Genomic DNA, 11,649 nt, shown 5'->3' with positions numbered 1-11,649 from the left:
GATTGTTTACATGCTTGGTAAATCTTAGCTCCTCATCAAACCAAAGTCCCAGGTTATTACACTCATTGGTAAAATTTAAAGAAATATCTCCTAATTTTAAATTCAATTCCATTTTCGCCATAATACGTTTATTTTTAGGACCAAAAATTATGACTTTAGATTTGTCAGGATTTAGCTTCAATCTATGAGCAGCAGAGATATTTAACAATGAGTTTAAGTCGTAATTAATACAATCATTAAAAGCAGCTAAGTCCGTAACACGACAATTGAGATACACTTGGGTATCATCAGCGTAATGATGCACAGAACATTTATTAAAAAATGTATATAAATCCGCTATATATATATAGAACAGCAAGGGCCCTAAAATGGACCCCTGAGGAACCCCATAAGTCACTGGCAAGACGTCAGACACATTAGAATTAAATTAGGAAGCAGCACTATTATCAAAGCCAAGGTACATTAACTTTTTACAAAGGATAAAGTGGTCCAATGTGTCGAACGCCTTGCTATAATCTAAAAGAATGAAGGACGTAATTAAACCAATATCAGTGGCGTTATAAATTTCATCTGAAATATGTGCTAAAGCAGTAGTGGTACTGTGCTGGGGCCTAAAGCCGAACTGAAAGGAAGGGATAATGTCATTATCAAAAACAAACTGCGACATTTGTGTTTTCATAACCATTTCGAGAACTTTGGAGATGGTAGGCAAGATACTAATAGGTCGAAGATGATTTAGATCGGTAGCATTAGATCCTTTCGGCAACGGAATAACATTATCATTTTCCCAACATCTGGGAAAAGTGTGCGTTAAAATGGATGTATTAATTATATAAGTAAGGTGATTTAATAAATGTTCTGCAACCAATTAGAGCATGATAACAGAGATATAGTCAGTACCAGCTGATTGAGATTTGATCAAATTAATGTACTTACAAATATCATTGGTGGTCACAGTATGAAAATAAAATTTATCAATATTTTTAAATGGAGCATAATTGTTATATTTATTAAGCAATTCAGCTTGTTCATAAGAGGGTGAAATTGGCATGACATTATTAAAATAAGTATTTATTACATTGGGATCATGTAAGTGTATAGGAAGGCAAAATTCTCCAGCTGAATCTGCTGAACCGACAATCTCCAGAGATCTCAAGGTATTCCACGTGGATCTACTATTTTTATTTTTAAGGATCCAAAATAAATACGACTTTTTTTCCCTACGGATAGCCCCAGTGACATAATTTCTAAGATCTTTATAACAGGACCAATGTCTACCTAATCGAGACTTTTTATATTTATGATAAGCCTTATCTCTTAACTTAATCATCTCCTTAATGTTGTCGGTGAGCCATGGAGCACGCCTTTTAGTCACTCTAACAGTACGCAAAGGTGAATGCTTATCAAAAAGTTCAAGTAAATAAGAATTAAAATAATCAAGCATGGCATCTACACTCTGAAGACTGTAAATATGATTCCAATTTCAGATTCAGCTATTCCGAAAACATATAGATACCATGGTCTTGTTTTTCGGACCTCCCACTTTTTTTGTGGGGCTGTGTTGGTTAGTAATAACTTCAAAATAATTAATGATGAAGTAATAGAAGAATAGTGGTTTTAAGGCTTTAAAAAAGTAATAAGTAATTGATAATAATATAAATATGGAATTTCTTATCGTCAGTGCAAATCAATATCCAATCATTCTCTGCACAGAATATTATTTCTTTAATTGTAATTTATGCCACGCCACAGATAATAATTATGTACTAATAGTCAGTATCTTAGAAATACCAATTATACCACTGAAAGTGACAGAAAAAATACGACAAACATTTCACTGACTTCGGTTTTGCGGTAATATTGTTACACTCCAAGTTGAGGGAAAGCATGCATAATATTATGTTGAAAAGTTGGTACATTAATTCTTTATCAATTAATTTAGCATATTTTTAGCGTGTCATAACTGATTAATTTGATGACAATCTTATGATAGTAGCAATATAAAGAGTGTTTTGAAATAAGGTTCCATAAGTTCAGAAGCTGACGGAACATCAAAAATAGGTTGATTTTTTTTTATGGACCTATTATCTTTTATTTTTGAGATACACGACGCGAAACACTAATTTTAAAATAAAATTTGGCCCGATCTTTTTCAAAAAACAATGTATTGTATGAAAATTTAGTTTGAGTAAAAGTACTGAATATGTCAGTATTGTTACCTTTTGAATATTTTGTAGTAGATTTTTATAATTATGGCCTTTTCAAATATTTCAAAATATAACTTTTTGATGTTAAGTTCTCTGCATGTATGTCACATATTATACCCGTATAGTGAAATTTAATTTTACTGCGTTTGCCCCTTTTCTTGGGAAACACAACTTGCCGAGCAATCAATATCAATTTCTGTCCGTAAATGTATGATGATTCCTAAGATATCTAAGATATTTAAGGAGGGGATTCCATGGGTTACCTTAAGAAAAAACTTCCTAAAGTGCTCTCCTTCTGATTTCGTAGGTCGATTTTCTTATCTTTTTTAGTTGAAGGGATTTTTTTTGATAAAAAATAGAATATCGTAGCAGCACCGGGTTCGTTGATGTAGAAAGTGGTTTTTACATAACTAAAAAAAAATGCACAAATGCAAATGTTTTTCTATTTTTTGTAATTCCTTTTAATATTGGACAAAACAGTGTCTCTTGTTGTTGATGTTTTTATTCTTAGTTTACGAGGAGAGTATGATTTTATTAATAATAACTTTTGAAAAATCTACTTCTATCAAATAGCAAATTCCTCGTTTGTAAGTAATAATTTTACATTTATTAAATAAAAAAGGAATAAAAGCTCTGCCAGAGAAAAAAGCAAATTTTTGGGAATGTTATGTAGTGTACATTAAAACCTGTCCTTGGACAGGGTCAATATATTGTACTTTTTAATAACAATATTAATAAAACATACAGATACCAAAACTGTAATAAAAAAGAAAATTGTGACAGAATAGTTTGCGGGCTTTTAAAACATTTATTTCTGGTGTAACTTTCCCTGAATTTTTTGGAGAGATGGGGACATACACGGAATGGCTACTTGGTTAGTTGATATATACAAAACAGCGGTAGAAAATCACTTTCTTCTAAGGTAATCACATTTGTACGGTCCACCTGTCAAATGGTATAATCAATATTTACGCGATATGCGACAGTATTTGTCGTCATTAAAAATTGTCTGCGATGTTACTGGAGATTCGATGGGGTGGTCCCTCTACAGGAATCTTAGAGCAGACTATCGAAGAGTAGTTGAACAGACGAAAAGAAGAGCATATGACTCATATTTGCTAAATACAAACAACATAAATAAGGCCTCATGGAAACTAGTAAATTTTGAATGCAATAAAATATCGCTTACTAAGGTTAGTAATACTCTAACCCCAGTTGACTTTAATATGTATTTTAGTTCGATAGCAAACAATATAATTAAGAATATTCGACTTGCCTCAGATACGCATTCAACGTTTTTCAAATTTCTGCCCCAAGTGAGTTGTAACTTCTTTTTGTTCGGTACAACTGCTGACGAGGTTCGTTCAATAATCCTTAGGCTAAAAAAATCTACAACAACCGATGCATATGGTCTAAATGATAAATTTTTAAAAGAAACGATCACTACTTGGCTGAGCCACTGGCATGTCTGATAAATATTTGTTTTAGTCGCGGTGTTTTCCTTGACATTTTTAAAATATCAAAAGTATTACCGATACATAAGAAAGGTGATTTAAATGAAATTGGTAATTACAGACCTATTTCCATCATTGTCATATTTGGCAAAATCATGGAGGTAATGCTAAAAAATAGGTTGCTTGAGTATTTTGAAAAATACAAACTGTTGCATTCTGCCCAATTTGGATTTCGCCGTAAAAAGTCTACTACCAAAGCATTATTAAGGGTTGTAGAGATGATAGTTAGTGGGTTTGAGAGGCATGAACATTCCCTCCTGACAATGTGCGATCTGTCGAAAGCTTTCGACTGTGTTTCGCATAAAATTTTGTTAAACAAGCTTTCATTTTATGGAATTTGTTTAAATCTTATTTAGTAGGTAGACAACAATTTGTTGATCTAAATAATGGTCATGAGTCAAAATTAGAGAGTGTTAACATGGGGTGCCTCAGGGTTCTGTCTTGGGACCCTTACCCTTCATTATTTATATAAATGACTTATGCTATTTTGGGGAGAGAAATTGCAACATTGTACTTTTTGCGGATGATACCACTTTTATAAGCTCATATGCGAATGTTGCAGATATAAATCAGTCTGCGGCTCATTTGCTAGCAACGCAGAAACATGGTTCTCGGCAAATGAATTGCAGCTTAATAAAGCTAAAACCCAAAATTTGACGGTCTCCAGCAATAGGCGTTTTGTGAACGCCTATTGTGAACGGCAGCCATTGCAGACTGCTAGGAATTGCTCCAAATTGGTATCAACACATAATCGACCTTAGTACGAGACTGTCTAAAGTGCTGTTTCTCTTAAGACAGTTTCGTAAATTATTGAGTCCACATATTTTAATAAATGTATACTTCGGTTTGTTTCATTCTCTGATCAGCTACGCAACTGTCTTGTGGGGCAATGCAGTTGATTCTAAAAAAAATTTTTGTCTCCAGAAAGCTGCAGTGCGAATCTTAGCAAACGTGGGTAGCAGTGAACATCGCAAACCACTGTTCAAAAAATTTCGTATATTACTACTGCCCTATATATTTATATTGCAAACTTTAAAGGAAATACATGCTCGCAGGAATATCGTTCCCCGGGTGTCTGACCGCCATAATTATAATACACGAGTTGCTGTGGCGGGTGATCTACTTGTACCTCGATCCAGATTGGTCAAATCGCAAAGAAATATTCTAAACATTAAATTATATAATAAACTACCCTGCCATATAACGGATATGAATGAGGGATGCTTCAAGATTAATATTAAAAAAAGTCTTTTATCTCACTGTTTTTACTCTGTAGATGAGTATTATCAATCTAATATTTTCTAGATTATGTGGGTCCTGCAAAGTTCGACTATCTTTGGTATTTTGTGTGCTTTTATATTTATATTTATTAGTGTTCTAATTCACTTCAATGTTGACTGCTGTGTGCTATGTGTATACAAACTATGCCTTTTGTTTTCTTGTACTGACTTGCTATAAACCATGTACTTGTGTAAAATAGCCAAATAAACTATCTATCTATCTATCTATCNCATCCATCCATCCATCCATCCATCCATCCATCCATCCATCCATCCATCCATCCATCCATCCATCCATCCATCCATCCATCCATCCATCCATCCATCCATCCATCCATCCATCCATCCATCCATCCATCCATCCATCCATCCATCCATCCATCCATCCATCCATCCATCCATCCATCCATCCATCCATCCATCCATCCATCCATCCATCCATCCATCCATCCATCCATCCATCCATCCATCCATCCATCCATCCATCCATCCATCCATCCATCCATCCATCCATCCATCCATCCATCCATCCATCCATCCATCCATCCATCCATCCATCCATCCATCCATCCATCCATCCATCCATCCATCCATCCATCCATCCATCCATCCATCCATCCATCCATCCATCCATCCATCCATCCATCCATCCATCCATCCATCCATCCATCCATCCATCCATCCATCCATCCATCCATCCATCCATCCATCCATCCATCCATCCATCCATCCATCCATCCATCCATCCATCCATCCATCCATCCATCCATCCATCCATCCATCCATCCATCCATCCATCCATCCATCCATCCATCCATCCATCCATCCATCCATCCATCCATCCATCCATCCATCCATCCATCCATCCATCCATCCATCCATCCATCCATCCATCCATCCATCCATCCATCCATCCATCCATCCATCCATCCATCCATCCATCCATCCATCCATCCATCCATCCATCCATCCATCCATCCATCCATCCATCCATCCATCCATCCATCCATCCATCCATCCATCCATCCATCCATCCATCCATCCATCCATCCATCCATCCATCCATCCATCCATCCATCCATCCATCCATCCATCCATCCATCCATCCATCCATCCATCCATCCATCCATCCATCCATCCATCCATCCATCCATCCATCCATCCATCCATCCATCCATCCATCCATCCATCCATCCATCCATCCATCCATCCATCCATCCATCCATCCATCCATCCATCCATCCATCCATCCATCCATCCATCCATCCATCCATCCATCCATCCATCCATCCATCCATCCATCCATCCATCCATCCATCCATCCATCCATCCATCCATCCATCCATCCATCCATCCATCCATCCATCCATCCATCCATCCATCCATCCATCCATCCATCCATCCATCCATCCATCCATCCATCCATCCATCCATCCATCCATCCATCCATCCATCCATCCATCCATCCATCCATCCATCCATCCATCCATCCATCCATCCATCCATCCATCCATCCATCCATCCATCCATCCATCCATCCATCCATCCATCCATCCATCCATCCATCCATCCATCCATCCATCCATCCATCCATCCATCCATCCATCCATCCATCCATCCATCCATCCATCCATCCATCCATCCATCCATCCATCCATCCATCCATCCATCCATCCATCCATCCATCCATCCATCCATCCATCCATCCATCCATCCATCCATCCATCCATCCATCCATCCATCCATCCATCCATCCATCCATCCATCCATCCATCCATCCATCCATCCATCCATCCATCCATCCATCCATCCATCCATCCATCCATCCATCCATCCATCCATCCATCCATCCATCCATCCATCCATCCATCCATCCATCCATCCATCCATCCATCCATCCATCCATCCATCCATCCATCCATCCATCCATCCATCCATCCATCCATCCATCCATCCATCCATCCATCCATCCATCCATCCATCCATCCATCCATCCATCCATCCATCCATCCATCCATCCATCCATCCATCCATCCATCCATCCATCCATCCATCCATCCATCCATCCATCCATCCATCCATCCATCCATCCATCCATCCATCCATCCATCCATCCATCCATCCATCCATCCATCCATCCATCCATCCATCCATCCATCCATCCATCCATCCATCCATCCATCCATCCATCCATCCATCCATCCATCCATCCATCCATCCATCCATCCATCCATCCATCCATCCATCCATCCATCCATCCATCCATCCATCCATCCATCCATCCATCCATCCATCCATCCATCCATCCATCCATCCATCCATCCATCCATCCATCCATCCATCCATCCATCCATCCATCCATCCATCCATCCATCCATCCATCCATCCATCCATCCATCCATCCATCCATCCATCCATCCATCCATCCATCCATCCATCCATCCATCCATCCATCCATCCATCCATCCATCCATCCATCCATCCATCCATCCATCCATCCATCCATCCATCCATCCATCCATCCATCCATCCATCCATCCATCCATCCATCCATCCATCCATCCATCCATCCATCCATCCATCCATCCATCCATCCATCCATCCATCCATCCATCCATCCATCCATCCATCCATCCATCCATCCATCCATCCATCCATCCATCCATCCATCCATCCATCCATCCATCCATCCATCCATCCATCCATCCATCCATCCATCCATCCATCCATCCATCCATCCATCCATCCATCCATCCATCCATCCATCCATCCATCCATCCATCCATCCATCCATCCATCCATCCATCCATCCATCCATCCATCCATCCATCCATCCATCCATCCATCCATCCATCCATCCATCCATCCATCCATCCATCCATCCATCCATCCATCCATCCATCCATCCATCCATCCATCCATCCATCCATCCATCCATCCATCCATCCATCCATCCATCCATCCATCCATCCATCCATCCATCCATCCATCCATCCATCCATCCATCCATCCATCCATCCATCCATCCATCCATCCATCCATCCATCCATCCATCCATCCATCCATCCATCCATCCATCCATCCATCCATCCATCCATCCATCCATCCATCCATCCATCCATCCATCCATCCATCCATCCATCCATCCATCCATCCATCCATCCATCCATCCATCCATCCATCCATCCATCCATCCATCCATCCATCCATCCATCCATCCATCCATCCATCCATCCATCCATCCATCCATCCATCCATCCATCCATCCATCCATCCATCCATCCATCCATCCATCCATCCATCCATCCATCCATCCATCCATCCATCCATCCATCCATCCATCCATCCATCCATCCATCCATCCATCCATCCATCCATCCATCCATCCATCCATCCATCCATCCATCCATCCATCCATCCATCCATCCATCCATCCATCCATCCATCCATCCATCCATCCATCCATCCATCCATCCATCCATCCATCCATCCATCCATCCATCCATCCATCCATCCATCCATCCATCCATCCATCCATCCATCCATCCATCCATCCATCCATCCATCCATCCATCCATCCATCCATCCATCCATCCATCCATCCATCCATCCATCCATCCATCCATCCATCCATCCATCCATCCATCCATCCATCCATCCATCCATCCATCCATCCATCCATCCATCCATCCATCCATCCATCCATCCATCCATCCATCCATCCATCCATCCATCCATCCATCCATCCATCCATCCATCCATCCATCCATCCATCCATCCATCCATCCATCCATCCATCCATCCATCCATCCATCCATCCATCCATCCATCCATCCATCCATCCATCCATCCATCCATCCATCCATCCATCCATCCATCCATCCATCCATCCATCCATCCATCCATCCATCCATCCATCCATCCATCCATCCATCCATCCATCCATCCATCCATCCATCCATCCATCCATCCATCCATCCATCCATCCATCCATCCATCCATCCATCCATCCATCCATCCATCCATCCATCCATCCATCCATCCATCCATCCATCCATCCATCCATCCATCCATCCATCCATCCATCCATCCATCCATCCATCCATCCATCCATCCATCCATCCATCCATCCATCCATCCATCCATCCATCCATCCATCCATCCATCCATCCATCCATCCATCCATCCATCCATCCATCCATCCATCCATCCATCCATCCATCCATCCATCCATCCATCCATCCATCCATCCATCCATCCATCCATCCATCCATCCATCCATCCATCCATCCATCCATCCATCCATCCATCCATCCATCCATCCATCCATCCATCCATCCATCCATCCATCCATCCATCCATCCATCCATCCATCCATCCATCCATCCATCCATCCATCCATCCATCCATCCATCCATCCATCCATCCATCCATCCATCCATCCATCCATCCATCCATCCATCCATCCATCCATCCATCCATCCATCCATCCATCCATCCATCCATCCATCCATCCATCCATCCATCCATCCATCCATCCATCCATCCATCCATCCATCCATCCATCCATCCATCCATCCATCCGTGTGCGTGTGCGTGTGTGTGTGGGCGTGGGCGTGCGCGTGCGCGTGCGGGTGCGTATGCGTGTGCGTGTGTGTGTCGTTGTCTTCGTTTCTTGATCCTGGCGGTCTCTGAAACTTAAAAGGTTAGCGGGCAGGGGGGGGGGGATGTCGTTGGGGTGGTCACCCAGGGTCATGAAGAAGAGAGCGATATGACTCTCGAAACGTCAAGAGTTGTAAATCGACGACGTGGCAACTAGCTCGGAAATCATTCAACCAGATTTAAAGTTGGTTCTTCACTCACGACGAGATGTTTCTTTACACTCACGCAGTTTTTAAAACGCCCTGATTGGATATGGACATAGAGAGACGCCGTGAACGTAGAAAACTTTCGTGTCTGTGGTCTGTGGTATCCGTACCCTTTGTCACAGGTACAAAATACCGACAGCGAACAGAAAATTAGTGTGAAAATCCACGAACACGCATGAAAACCACTGGATTTAACTAAATTCCTTTGTAAAGCCTATCAAATGTTTCATACCTTGGCAACCAAACAAGATTTAGTAAAATCGTATTAAAAACTTTAATTGATAAATCGGCCGCTAGCCGCTAGACATTTTTTTTCAATATCGTAATGAGTCTGTATCTCGAAAATTAAGCTGCTTGGGGCTAAAGCATATGTAGTGCAAAATAGTTAATATTGCATTGTTCTCCACTGTTAGAGCCTAAGAAAATAATAATGTCCCCGTAATTCTGTCGTGCGTATCTAAAATCTATAGTCTATTAGTCATAATAAATATTATTAATATATTTATAAGATATTAGGCAGATTTTATGTAGTTTCCATGAGAATAAAAATAGTAATAAGAATTTTGTATTTGATTAGGTAAATCTTTGAAACCTGTAACAGAAACGGTTTCGTCCAATTAAACGCAAAATCCGAATTCTTATTTACTATTCTTATTGTACAAAAACATCAAAACGTTATTGAAACGTAACCTTTGCATTTTACTCCTCTCATCTCGGCACTGTCGTGGTTTTTATTAAAAAAAATCAATAACCATTACAAACCTACTTCTGGCATATTAAAAGAATCTGCTTTTACGAAATTTGCTTCAATTTTTTAATATGCACAAGCGTTAAAACTTCTAAAACTAAATATTCGCATTTCAAAAATCATATAGTTTGAAAACCGCTCAACGGTTTGAGTTGAAATTTTCAGGATCGCCTAATCATGAACAATACTTTGTGTATACAATAAGAACGTTGTTGAAAATTTACTGAAGGACCCCATTCTATAAGTTGTTGCGTCAAAATTAAAACATTATTACAATTTTAATTTTATTATGACAAATTAATTTTTAACAACGCATATGAACAACCAAAACTCCAAATGAATATTATTCTTTTAAAAATTACAGTAAATGTTCAGTTTATTATATCTCTAACCACAACTGTGAATGAGCATGTCAGATGTATTTGTATCAATATCATGAAACCTACTAGGAACATAATCACTGCATACTTCACGAAGAGAAACTAAGCAACAGCAAATTTTGAAATAAAAAAGAAACTAACTCTGCAACTTTTTTGCGCGTTTAAAAACGTTTGGTTACATCGACACCATTTGGGTTCTAAATTAAACCCTTGAAGCATGTAACATTCGTTAGGTGACACCCTGTATAATTTTGTTGCTTATTATTATTTGAGTCATAGAAAAGACTGTAAAAGTTAGAACTAAAAATTGGAATTTGTGGTTTTTCAACAAATTATACAGTTTAATACATATAAAAATCATTAAAAAATCGAAAAGGTACTTTGGTTTTAATTCGATAATTTTAACGATTTGACAATCCTAAAAACATAGTTAAAATATAGAGAGTGATAAATAAATTATTATCATTCCATTGTAGTTTACTTCTTTGCTGTTGAGATGACAAAATGTAGCCATTAAGTAAAAAGTCTAATTCCATCTATTTCGCCAGTACTTATTTTACTAACCTCGTATATTTTAGTTTAATATTACTTTACAGCTGTGCTAGCTAGAGTTTTCTCATTCGGTACACATTGTTATGAGTAATATATTCCA

The sequence above is a fragment of the Anoplophora glabripennis genome, unplaced genomic scaffold, assembly GCF_000390285.2.
Source record: "Anoplophora glabripennis isolate ALB-LARVAE unplaced genomic scaffold, Agla_2.0 scaffold707, whole genome shotgun sequence".
In the NCBI taxonomy this organism is placed as follows: Eukaryota; Metazoa; Arthropoda; class Insecta; order Coleoptera; family Cerambycidae; genus Anoplophora; species Anoplophora glabripennis.
This window is presented reverse-complemented; position numbering follows the sequence as displayed.